Genomic DNA, 12,670 nt, shown 5'->3' with positions numbered 1-12,670 from the left:
CTGGTTTGGGCAAACAGGAAGGAGAGGAAGCAGGGTTTTTAGGAGAGGGTCAGCTCTGGGCATGGTGAGCTTGAGGTGCCAATGGAACATCCAAGTGGAGGTATCCAGAAGGCCATTGGATATGCCTAACTGGAGTTCGCCAGATAAGTCTAACTTGAAGTTGCAATGTGGGAGTCTTTGGGGCCTTATAGATGCCAGCCACACCAATAGATTTGTTGAGCTTGCCCAGGGAGTAAGTGTAGAGTCGGAAGAGACCTAGGACAGAACCCTGAGAAACACCCAAGTTTTGAGGGTCTGGCAAAGGAAGAGGAACCTGCAAAGGTAATCAAGATGAAGTGTCCAAAATGGTAAGAAGATCAGTAGTAGAATGTGGTGTTTCAGAAGCCAAGGAAGGAAAATGTTGAAGGCTTATGACTAATCAAGTAAAATGAGGCCTGAAAGAATCCACTGGATGTAGAAACAAGGAAGTTGTTGGTGACCTTTGCAAGTACAGTTTCAGTGGAGTGATGGGAGCAGAGGTCAAATTACAGCGGTTTGAGAAGCAGATGGGATTGAGGAAGTGAAGATTCATGTAAGATACATTTTCAGAAAGCTTGGCTATTTAGAAGAAAAAAGAAGGCAATAGCCAGAAGGAAATGCAGGTTTTTATTTGGATGGGAGAAACGTTGGTGTAGATCCAGCAAGAGGGGAAAAGGTAAAATTATAAGGGAAAGAAGATAACTGAGAATGGTGCCCCTGAAAAAAAGGCTTCACCAAAGTGTTGGTGAAGAAATTCACTTAGAAGGGTGGAGGAATATTTGTTTTGTGGCAGAAGGGAAGCATTATGTTGAGGGTTAATTGGTAGGTTTAGTGACAGGAAGTTGAGGGAATTCTTCTTTGATGGTTCCCATTTTCTCTGTCATATAAGAACATGATATCAGCCAGTGAGAGTGGGATTGGAGATAGTGTGCGAGATTGAAAAGAGCAGAGAAAGATTGAAATATCAGCAGTGGAGAGTGGCAGTGAGATGACTAAGGTAGCAAACAGATTTCTGGGCAGTTATGATGGCCCTGTTGAGGTTAGTGACTGTCAATTTTCAAGAGCAGCGGTCTGCAAGGTTATGTAATATGCATTTTTCCCTCAACAACATTCAGCCACCTAGTGGTGGGTACAGAGAGATTAGTTTAATTGATCTAGGTTTGAGTTTTACCGGGCGGATAGATGGAAGGACAAAGGACCAGGAAGTTGAAGATTGTGGCAAAACAGTGATTGAAAGAAGGACTTTAGGCCGGGCGCGGTGGCTCAAGCCTGTAATCCCAGCACTTTGGGAGGCCGAGACGGGCGGATCACGAGGTCAGGAGATCGAGACCATCCTGGCTAACCCGGTGAAACCCCGTCTCTAGTAAAAAATACAAAAAAATAGCCGGGCGAGGTGGCGGGTGCCTGTAGTCCCAGCTACTCGGGAGGCTGAGGCAGGAGAATGGCGTAAACCCGGGAGGCGGAGCTTGCAGTGAGCCGAGATCCAGCCACTGCACTCCAGTCTCGGCGACAGAGCAAGACTCCGTCTCAAAAAAAAAAAAAAAAAAGAAAGAAGGACTTTAGTATCTAAACTGGATAGGAGAGTGAAAAAGAATGTATGGACTAGAGGTCCCAGTGAAGTCAGAGAATCCGTATCTGAGATCATTGAATGAGAAAGTTGTGATCAGAAAGTGGAAGAATGAAGTTTGAGTAGTTTCCGGTGATGACAAGGTCCAGGGTGTGGCCGTGGGAGTCAGGGGCCAAAGTGGAGTACAGGAGACACTCAGGATGCTGACGTGGCCACTGAACTCCCCCTGGATGATAGGAAGACTTGAGGGGAGGGAAGGGAAGAGGATGCCTGTGAGCTAGGTACCAGTCTTTGATGGGTAGAGCAAGTTTTTCTGGAGTCTCTAGGTGACAGCATGAGGAGGGGCAAAGGCTGAGACAGCTAAATGGTATGACCCTTGAAGTAGTAAGGGCTTTTACAAGAAGGAGGTGGAATAAGGAACTGAGTTGGGCTTTGGCAAGGAGACATGAGGCCCCCTCCTAACCGTGAAATCCTGGGGGTGTAAGAGTCTAAACAGCTTCTACCAGGAGGGCCTTGCAGAAGGGGAGCCCTGGAGTAGAGCCAGCTTTGGATGCAGGCTGGAGGTGGGCGGGTGACGGGAGAGGCTGAGAATGGAGGAGACTTAGCTGATTGGGAAGAAGGGTTTTCAAGAGCAGAGTAAAAAGGTTGGGAAGGGAAGGAAGGCTGGGAAATGGGTCAAGGAAGATGAAGCATAGAGCAGTGAAGGGGCGAGGAGAGTGTGGTTGACCTCGCCAGTTACATGTTGTGGAGAGAGGATGAGAGATGATGAAGGTCCTTGGAGCGGGGTTGGAGGCAGAAGTGAGTCTGGGGAGAAGAAGAGTGGGGGCTGTGGGTAGGGATGAAGCAAGTAGGGAGAAGATGAAGGCAGAGGATTTCATAGGAAGGAGATGAGGGAAAGGAGTTCCTGTGGGGAGAGGATGGAGAAAATGGACAGATGTGGGGAAAATATGGGGGCAGATTGGAGTCTACCAGGAAGTGATGGGTAGCAGGGGTAGGGGTGTCTGTCAGGGTATGAGTGGGGAGCAGAAGAGGGTCCGCGAGAAGGAAGTGACAAATTGAAGTGCATATGCCCCTGGGAGAGAAGTAAGGACACCTTGTTTGGAAGTTTGAGGAGATAATGTTTCTCTCTCCCTGTCTCTGAATGGAGAACTAAGAGTGAGGAGTCAGGGATGGGAGCCCAAGGAGAAGGCCTGTCTCATTCTGCATGTGAAACCTACAGGAATAGGAGACAGTGACTCGCTTGTTGTCTCCAAGGCCATTTGGGGACAGTGAGCCAGGCTGGCAACCCATGCCTTGGAGGCCTCTTGCGTTCAGAAGGTGTCTTTTGATTTCAGGGGGTTGGGGAAGCCCTCTGGGAAATTTTATTTAGAAACAAGACCTATTGACCTCTTGATTTTTAATACCTCCCCTTCGCTTGTTGCTAAGGACCTTTGGCTTAGTGTGAGAGCTGGGGCTTTTGAGATTGTGTGATTTTAGTTTCCTTGCATGAAGAAGAACCATTTGGCCACTATAGAAATGATTTATGGATGAGTCCAGATTTATTAATCACCTCTGAAGATGGAGAGGAAATTAAAAACAAAGAGTCCAGTCTGGGCTGAAGACAAAGTAGGTCTGTCATCCTTGCAGAAGACGTTGCCAAGGTTAGAAGGCCACGAACAAACCAATTTGGACCGAGGTTCCTAATCTGGATTTTTAATTTTGCGTGCTTGATTTTTCGCACCATTTTCTCTCCGAGGTAAAATAATGACTATTTTAATTGGCTGCCACTTACAGAGAGAGCCCAATAAGCATGATGGCATACATGTATTTTTCTCTGGCATTCCATGCGTGCTCCAGTTCTTATGACCAGGCTGGTGAAGCTGACTCTTACTGCATGCTGCGTGCCATGCTCAGTTGACTATAAATTAAATCCTCTTTTCCAAAAACCATTTTCCATTAGTGCTAATTTGTTTGCTTCTCATTTCCACTGATCATGAGAGTCTCTGGTTGTGAGCACCAAATTGGAAATAATTTCTTTGACATTTCAAAAAAATTTCTCCCCTCCTTGAATGCCATTTGGCTGCAGCTAAATAACATTGTGGTTTGCAGAAGAACAGTTCACTCCAATTACAATTTAACTGACCGTTCATGGCACTGAATCCCTGTCCTTAGTGTCCAAAGATGACACCGCTGCTGACACTGCTATTTCCTGTCATAGCTGTAAAACACCTCATAGACTTTGCACTGGCCTTCTTGGATGGAGATTCTGCCACTCCGCACATGGCAGCTTTGGGAAGTTGGTAGTTTTATGGACCTGCATATCATGGACATTCAGATCTAACCATCTCAACAGGAGCTGGCTGATTTCTTCACACATTCACTCAGTGAGCCTTTATTCAACATCTGTTTTGTGCCAAGCATTATGCCAGGCCCTAAGGACACAGAGACAGGGAAGACCAACTGCTGCCCTTGAGGAACTCACACTCTAGTGGGAAGGATGGGTAAGTTTTACAGCATAGTAGAGGAAGAGGTGGCATGGATGGGACCAGAACTGCAAACCCCAAAGGAACCTGGCCATTCCTGATGGCAGAGCAACACTGAGACGCAGAGGGCCCTGGAAGGGCCTGGGGAGTTGAGAGTGCAAGGTTGTTGTAATGTGGAAGTGACTAGAGATGAAGTTAGACTGGGCCCAAGTTTGTTTGTTTGTTTGTTGTTTTGAGACAGAGTCTCACTCTGTCACCCAGGCTGGAGGTCAATGGCACGGTCTCGGCTCACTGCAACCTTAGCCTCCCAGGTTCAAGTGATTGTCGCGCCTCAGCCTCCCGAGTAGCTGGGACTACAGGTGCATGCCACCACACCTGGCTCATTTTCGTATTTTTAGTAGAGATGGGGTTTCACTATGTTGGCCAGGCTGGTCTTGAACTCCTGACCTCATGATCCACCCACTTCAGCCTCCTAAAGTGCTGGGATTATCGGCGTGAGCCACAGCACCCAGCTGGGGCCAAGTTTTGAACGGCCCTGAGTGTCATATTGAGTTTAGACTTTATCTAGTAGGCCACAGTGAGCTAATGGAGAAATTTGGGAGTGAAGCAAGTAGGAAGGGTAGAAGCTTAAGGAAAAAGTAGTTAGGGGATGGCTTTGTTTGTATATTTATTTGGGTTGGTGGGAATTGAGCAAGTGTTTAAGAGGAATCAGGGAAGATGGGAAGATTGAAGATGGGGCAGAATCTAGCACGCACGGAAAGGGTGGGTGCTGATATGATGATGTTAAGAGGAGAGGGTTGTGCTTGTTGGCCCCTATATTCTCTGTGAAGTTGGAAGCAAAGTTATCCAGGCATCCTCCTTGATTCCTCCCGTCTTTCATCTGCCACAGCCAGTCAGTCACCAGGTCCTGTTTGTTCAAACTGTGTGACGTTTCTACTTCTCTCCAACCCTAATATCATCAGCATCTTTGGCAAGGCCGTAGGAATGACTTCCTAACTGGTGCCCCCCTCCAGCTTGCCCCCTTCCGATCCCCTTTCTACACTACAGTCAAGATATTTGTAAAACAAAGTCTTTTTTTGTCCCTCTCGCTTTAACCCTTCAGGACCTGTTCATTGCCCTCAGGGTGGAGTGTGAACCTTGCAGCCAGCATATGAGGCCCTTCGTTCTCTGGCCTCTGCCTGATTTTCCAGCCTCACCTCCTGCTGCTTCCATCTTCACACTGTGCTCCAGCTATTCTGAGCAATCTCAATAATAAAAATAAGAGCTACGTTTTACTGAGGGTTTTCGACATGTTAGATAGTTTATTGACCCTTATGAAACATTACTACCTCTTCACAATTAAGGAAACCGAAACCTAAAGAGGTTAAGTAATTTGCCTAAGGTCACATAGCCAGGAAGTGGAAGATCATCCAAAACCACAGTCTGTGTTCCTAACCACTGTCTCTACTGCCTCCCACTTGCAATTCTTTATGTCCTACACTCCCACCTCTGAGCCATTGCAGATTTGATTCCCTCTACCTAAAAGACACTTTCCTCACCTCTTCCATAGCTGCAGATTGCTTTTCAGCCTGGATGACATCTCCTCTGGAAAGCCCTTCACTGCAGCCAGCACCCAAACCAAAGCCAGGTTAGGTGTCCCCCTCTCTCATTCTAGCGTGTCTTGTACCTACTCCATCACAGCACTTGCCACGCTATTGGAATTGAAATCACCTCTTTACAAGGCTCTATGCCACCCTCAAACTGTACTTGCGGGCAGGGACTGTGTCTTTTTTACATTTATCCCCAAAGGCCTAGGATAAGGCGTGGGACATACTTGTCACTATTTGTTGAAGTTAGTGAGGTTGGAGGTGGGGCAGAGAGATTCCTAGTCATGTCTGAATGTCTTAATGAGGCAACTTACTGAGGACTTTCAATATAATGTGACAATATAATGTGACACAGGAGACTCAAATAATGCAGGGAGGTAGCAGCCAGAGACTTAGGCAAACCAAAAGAAGATGCCATGATAAAGAGGTGTCAAGCAAGAAAGCATTTTGAGTAAGAGGAATGGTCAATGATATTAGTTGTTGCAGTAAGAGGGACAAATGAGCAAAGTACTAAGACATCCTCACTGAACTGGGCAATTCAGAGGTTACCGGAGACGTTGGCTAATGTGATGGAAGGGAGGTGGCGGGGTAGAAGCCCAGCTGTGATGGGTTGAGGAGAGAATGGTCAGTGGGGAAACAGAAAAGAGTATGAACACTGTTTTTCAGAAGCTTTGCTGTGAAGTCAGAAAACCAGAGAGATGATGAAGAGAATGTGAGGTTGAGGTTTTTGTCTTCGTTTTTGCTTATTTTTGTTTAAAGATAGGCAAAACTGGCCGGGCGCTGTGGCTCAAGCCTGTAATCCCAGCACTTTGGGAGGCCGAGGCGGGTGGATCACGAGGTCAGGAGATCGAGACCATCCTGGCTAACATGGTGAAACCCCGTCTCTACTAAAAATACAAAAAACTAGCCGGGCGTGGTGGCGGGCGCCTGTAGTCCCAGCTACTCGGAGGCTGAGGCGGGAGAATGGCGTGAACCCGGGAGGTAGAGCTTGCAGTGAGCCGAGATCGCGCCACTGCACTCCAGCCTGGGCGACAGAGCGAGACTCCGTCTCAAAAAAAAAAAAAAAAAAAGATAGGCAAAACTTAGGCCAGGCACAGTGGGTGGTTCACGCCTATAATCCCACAATCCCAGCACTTTGGGAGGCCAGGGTGGGAGGATTGCTTGAGGCTAGAGGTTCCAAACCAGCCTGGGCAACATAGTGAGGCTCCGTTTCTTTTTTCTTTTTTTTTTTTTTGAGACAGAGTCTCGCTCTATTGCCCAGGCTGGAGTGCAGTGGCATAATCTTGGCTCACTGCAAGCTCCACCTCTTGGGTTCACGCCATTCTCCCGCCTCAGCCTCCTGAGTAGCTGAGACTACAGGCGTCTGCCACCACGCCCGGCTAATTTTGTATTTTTTAGTAGAGATGGGGTTTCACCATGTTAGCCAAGATGGTCTCAATCTCCTAACCTCGTGATCCAACCGCCTCGGCCTCCCAAAGTGCTGGAATTACAGGCGTGAGCCACTGTTCCTGGCCGTGAGGCTCCGTTTCTAAAAAATTTTTTAAGTTAGCCAGGCGTGGTGGTGTACACCCTTAGTCCTAGCTACTCAGGAGGCTGAGGCAGGAGGATCGCTTGAGCCCAGTAGTTCAAGACTGCACTGAGCTATGATGGTGCTGTGCACTCCAGCCTGGGTGACAGAGTGAGCCCCTATCTCGAATAAATACATTGATAAATAATAATAAAGATAGGTAAAAATCAAGGCTAACAAGAAAAATGCCTAAATAGAGGGGTTGAGGATCCAAGGGAGGTAGGAGTAATGAGTAGAATGAGGGCCCTGAGGAGGCAGGGTGGATGGATGCAGAGCTCTGGTAGACGGCTAGAGGAGAGGAGAAGGATGGGTGTGAATAGAGATGAAGAAAGAAGAGGAGTATGACGGCATTCTTACCTAATGGCCTGTAACTTTCTTTGTTAAACCCAAAAGTAGGTCGTCTGAGAATAGATGGAAGAGGTGGGAAGGTAAGGAGCTTGGAATTGTAGACTTCACAGGAGGGATGGTGCTAGCCAGTCACAGTTTTGGGGTGTGGGTCTTGGGTATGAAAGCTGCATTGGTTGGAGGTGAAAGCTGGAGGTCGCTGGAGTCTGCATTCCATGTCTGTCCTCTGTGCGCCGACAGAACCTGGGATATATCCCATCAAAGTGCTCTCCGCTGTTGGTTAAAATCACCTTTTTGCTTGTCTCTCTGCCCTGCCAGTCTGTAAGCACCCAAGGGCAAGGTCTATGTTTGTCACATTAGCCAATCCCAAGCCCAGTGCTTGGCTCAGAGTTGGCACCTGGGAATCTGTTTAATTAATTAATGTGCAGAGCTAAGGAAATTAAAGTGTGCATTCTGAGCACAGTGTGTTGGATGTCAGTTTAAATAACACTTATTGAGTGCCCGTGATTTGCCAGAGACCATGCTAGCCACCCAAATTACAAAGATGGAGCACATTGATGTTGAAATTGCCTAGTGGCTCTTGAGTAAACAGGAAGGCTTACGTGTCGAAGTCATTGATCAGCACTGAGGCAAGGTAGAAAGGGAAAGACAGACGGCCTGACCTCAGAGGAGGAGGAAGGGTTCAGGAACGGTAGTAGGGATTTAGAGAATGGTGTTTGTGGTGTAGGATAGCGGGCAGCCCCCTTCAGCAGCATGGGTTGAGGCAAGGGGTGGGGTGGGGTGTCAGGTTTCACTTGGGGCCGAATTTAGATGGAAATTCTTTGGCCTGAAATGTTTGAAATTGTATCCTCAGGTAGTAAGGAACCATTGAAGAGTTTGAAGCAGGGTAATCTGTCAGATTTGTACTTTTAAAAATCTCACATCAAAGCCTGGCCCGGTGCCTCACACCTGTAATCCCAATACTTTGGGAGGCTGAGGCAGGAGGATTGCTTGAGCCCAGGAGTTTGATACCAGCCTGGGCAACAAAGCAAGACCCCACCACTACAAAAAATAAACAAATACAAAAATTAGGTGGGCATGGTGGCATGCACCTATAGTCCCAGCTACTCAGGAGGCTGAGGTGGGAGGATCACTCGAGCCCAGGAGGTTGAGGCTGCAGTGAGTTATGATCATGCCACTGCATTCCAGCCTGCATTCCAGGCTGGGGCAAGCCTGAAGACCAGTAGGAGGCTGTTGCAGTAATCCATATGAGGAACAACGGTGTGAAACTAAAATAGTGGCAGTGGAGGTGAAGATAGATAGACTGATCTCAGGGAGATTTAGGACATATAGTTGGCAGGAGCTGGCAACAGTTCAGATGAGGGCAAGGGAGAGGAATAAGTCAAAGACAACTTTTGGCTGGCTAGGAGGGTGGTGACCCAAGCACTGAAATAGGACCAACACAGGGCAAGGGGCAGGTGTGAGTTGATGAGCTCAGTTTGGGACCTATTGACTTGAGGAGCCTGTGACACATACCAGTGAAGAGTCTGCCAGTCACTTAAGTACATAAAGAGATCTGGAACTCAGTTGGGAGGCCCAGACTGAGGAGACGAATTTGAGAGTCGTGTGCCTATAGATGTAATTTGAAGTGATGGGGTGAATGAGGTCATCCAGGGATTACAAAGCATGAGAAGAGAACTGAGAATGGGAAAACGACCTGCAAAGGCAGTATCCTGCAAAGGCAACTGAGGATTCAGAGAGTGTGGAGTAGAACCAGGGGAGACTGGGGTTAGGGAAAGAGTTCTGAGAAGAGTCAGAGTCATTCACAATCCATCAGAGACCGAGCACGGTGGGACGGTGAGCTAACCACTAAATTTGACAACAAGAGATTATTGGTGACACCTTGGAGCACAGAGGAGAACAGGATCCATGCCCTTGGCTTAGTGGGGGAAACCCTGGACTTTGGAGTTATATACAGATCCCATTCCTATCCCTATTTAGCTTTGAGGCCTTCAATAAATGAGCAAACCCTTCTAAACCTTAGTTTCTTCATCTGAAAATTGTGGATAATGATGACCTCATGAGGATCTTAAGAGGATTAAAACAAAGAATATAGGTCCAGGTGTGGTGACTCACACCTGTAATTCCAGCAGTTTGGGAGGCCAAGGTGGGAAGATGGCTTGAGGCCAGGAGTTTGAGATCAGCCTAGGCAACACAGAGAGACCCTATCTCTACAAACAAAAACAACCACAGAGAGAGAGAGAGAGAAAGAGAGAGAGTATGGTGTATGGATAGCTCTTAATCAATACTCAAAAAATGTCAGTTTCTTCTCCCTGCCTTCATTCCTTCTCCCTTCACCAGGAAAAACAGCTAACATCCCTTTTTCCTTAGCAGTCAACAAGCTTACATACAAAATTTATCCCAGCAACTGACTCTTGAAATTGACACATTTTGCTCTTTTTTCCATTGTTTTCATCTTATTAATTATTTTTTAAAATGGTAGTTAATGGGTCTTTTTTTTTTTTACCCTCATCAAGCTTACTATTAAAGAAAAGTTGAGAAAAATAATACATGGCTGGAGGCTCTTAACTAAATATACTTAATGTCTTTTATCTCCCCCTACTTCTCAAAAACCTCAGTGACATAACCCCGCTGAAGAAATATAAAAAGGCATTCAGTCACAAAAGTTCACAGAAGGAGGCAACAGGAGATGAAAGAATTCAACAAATATTTGGAAGGTAGAAGGCAGGCGCAGGGAGGTTAACCAACTTGAAGCAGAGGAAATTGCAAGCAAGTGCCAAAAAGAGGAGCTTACCAACAAGAACCCAGTCAATTCAGCCAGTTTGAGCTCTAAGAGGCTTAATGATTGAAAGCACAAATTACCACCGAAGGTCAGAAATGAGGTATGGAGCCCAACCTAGGGGAATTCACTGACCTCTGTGTGCAGAGCACTTCGCCCGCACTCCAGAGCCTCAACCGCCAAGAAAGAAATGACTCTCAACTCTCTTGCTGCATGAAGAGGAAGGAAGTTGGGCTCTGTAGGCCTCCTTGCACAGGGACCTCAGGCAGAGTTTCAAGGGCAGGAATGAGACATCGAGTGGAAAACTGATCAGCAGAGGGAAGGTCTGCACACAGCATTGCGTGAGCCCTTCCCCCACCTGACTCCCAACATGCCATGGCAAGGTGTCTGTCATAGCACCCCTACTCTCTCACCCTCCCTGGGAAAGTAGGAAGGTCTTCTCCAGAGACCCTGATATCTCTATGAGGGGGTTAAAAAAAAACCCTCCACTGGCTGATGTTTATGAATTCCCCAGTGAGAAGACTAGTTGCCTAATAAATATCCAAACACTGAAGGATACAGTGATTTAAAGAGCCCACCAAGGGCTTACTATAGTAAATGAAAAAAGACCTTCACCAAAGCATATCATCATACAACTTCAGAAAGATTTCAAAATCATCAGGAGTGAAAAAAAATAGACAAAGGCACAGGAATCAGAATGACTTCACATTTCTCATCAGCAACAGCAACTGCGGAGGGTGAACCTGAGGGAGGCTTTTATTTATTTATTTATGTATTTATTTTGAGACACAGTCTTGCTCTGTTGCCCAGGCTGGGGTGCAGTGGTGGGATCACAGATCACTATAGCCCCAACATCCTGGTCTCATTCGATCCTCCCACCTCAGCCACCTTAGCCTCCCAAGTAGCTGAAAGTACAAGTGTGTGCCATTGTACCAGGCTAATTTGGGGGTGGAGGGATGGAGGTCTCACTGTGTTGCCCAGGCTGGTCGCAAACTCCTGGGCTCAAGTGATCCTCCTGCCTCAGCCTCCCAACATACTGGAATTATAGACATGAGCCACCACATCTGGCTAGATAGCTTTTCTTTTCTTTTCTTTTTTTTTTTTTTTTTTTTGAGATAGAGTGCCAGAGAGTGCAGTGGCACAATCTGGCTCACTGCAACTTCCACTTCCCGGGTTCAAGGGATTCTCCTGCCTCAGCCTCCCAAGTAGCTGGGACTACAGTTGCGTGACACCACGCCTGGCTAATTTTTGTATTTTTAGTAGAGATGGGGTTTCACCATGTTGGCCAGGATGGTCTCAATCTCTTGACCTTATGATCTGCCCGCCTTAGCCTCCCAAAGTGCTGGGATTACAGGCGTGAGCCACCGCACCCAGACCAGATAGCTTATTTCTAATACAGAGTTATATACCCAGCCAATCCAACATGTGGTCAAAAACGATATTTTTAGACCTTCCAGGACAAAACAAGGGAGTACACAAAGAAGGAAGAAGATGTGAGAGCCAGGAAATGGGCATCCATCGAAAAACTCGGCAAAAGGAAATCCCGACATTTACATACCAGCCTTAGTGAGCAACCAGTCTAAACTATAGTAGAAAGAGATCTGTGGGACAGAGGTTTCCAGGAAAAGATAGAATTAATCAGTTACGAATTGAACATTTGGAAGAAAAATCACTACATATTTGGAACATTTGGAAGAAAATAGCCCTTGGTACTTCAAACCAAACAATAGAAAAAACAAAATGACAATTATTAACTCCAGATAAAACCAAACTGTAAGAAAAAAATGTAATAGTAGTTTGCTACTTGAGTGAAGAGTTTATTTACTTGATCAATCATGTTAATATGCCGGGCGCAGCAGCTCACACCTGTAATCCCAGCACTTTGGGAGACCGAGGCAGGCAGATCACTTGAGCTCAGGATTTTGAGACCAGCCTGGCCAGCACAGCAAAATCCCATCTCTACTAAAAATACAAAAATTAGCCAGGCGTAGTGACACATGCCTGTAATCCCAGCTACTCAGGAGTCTGAGGCAGGAGCATCGCAGGAACCTGGGAGGCAGAGCCTGCAGTGAGCCGAGATCATGCCACTGCACTCCAGCCTAGGTGACAGAGTGAGACTGCATCTCATAAAATAGTAATAATAATAATGTAAACACTATTGATTTAACTGTAAAGTATGGAAAATTATGTTAGAGGATAGAAAGAGAAAAAATGGGAGTTAGAGTGGAGCTAATCAAACTGATTCCTCTGCTGGGCAAGGTGGCATGCACCTGTAGCCCCAGCTACTCAGGAGGCTGAGGCAGGAGGACTGCTTGAGGCCAGAAGTTTGAGGCTGCATGCAGTATG

General features: G+C 46.7%; 1 protein-coding gene across 7 annotated transcripts in view; it reads left to right on the top strand.

The window, feature by feature from the left end:
* The window catches only part of ARMH1 (armadillo like helical domain containing 1), a 53,043-nt gene that overhangs the window by 2,278 nt on the left and 38,095 nt on the right, over positions 1-12,670 (top strand). Inside the window, exon 1 of one of the 7 annotated variants that reach the window (XM_071094117.1) lies at positions 1,603-4,065. The exons of the other annotated variants lie outside the window; for them this stretch is intronic. The gene's annotated coding sequence lies outside the window, so the exon portion shown is untranslated. Of the gene's footprint in view, positions 1-1,602; positions 4,066-12,670 lie in introns of those variants that run through there. 7 annotated transcript variants of the gene reach the window in all.

Source organism: Macaca nemestrina, chromosome 1 (genome assembly GCF_043159975.1).
Source record: "Macaca nemestrina isolate mMacNem1 chromosome 1, mMacNem.hap1, whole genome shotgun sequence".
Lineage (NCBI taxonomy): Eukaryota > Metazoa > Chordata > Mammalia > Primates > Cercopithecidae > Macaca > Macaca nemestrina.
Note: the sequence above shows the minus strand (reverse complement) of the source record. Positions and strands in the feature narration are given on the sequence as shown.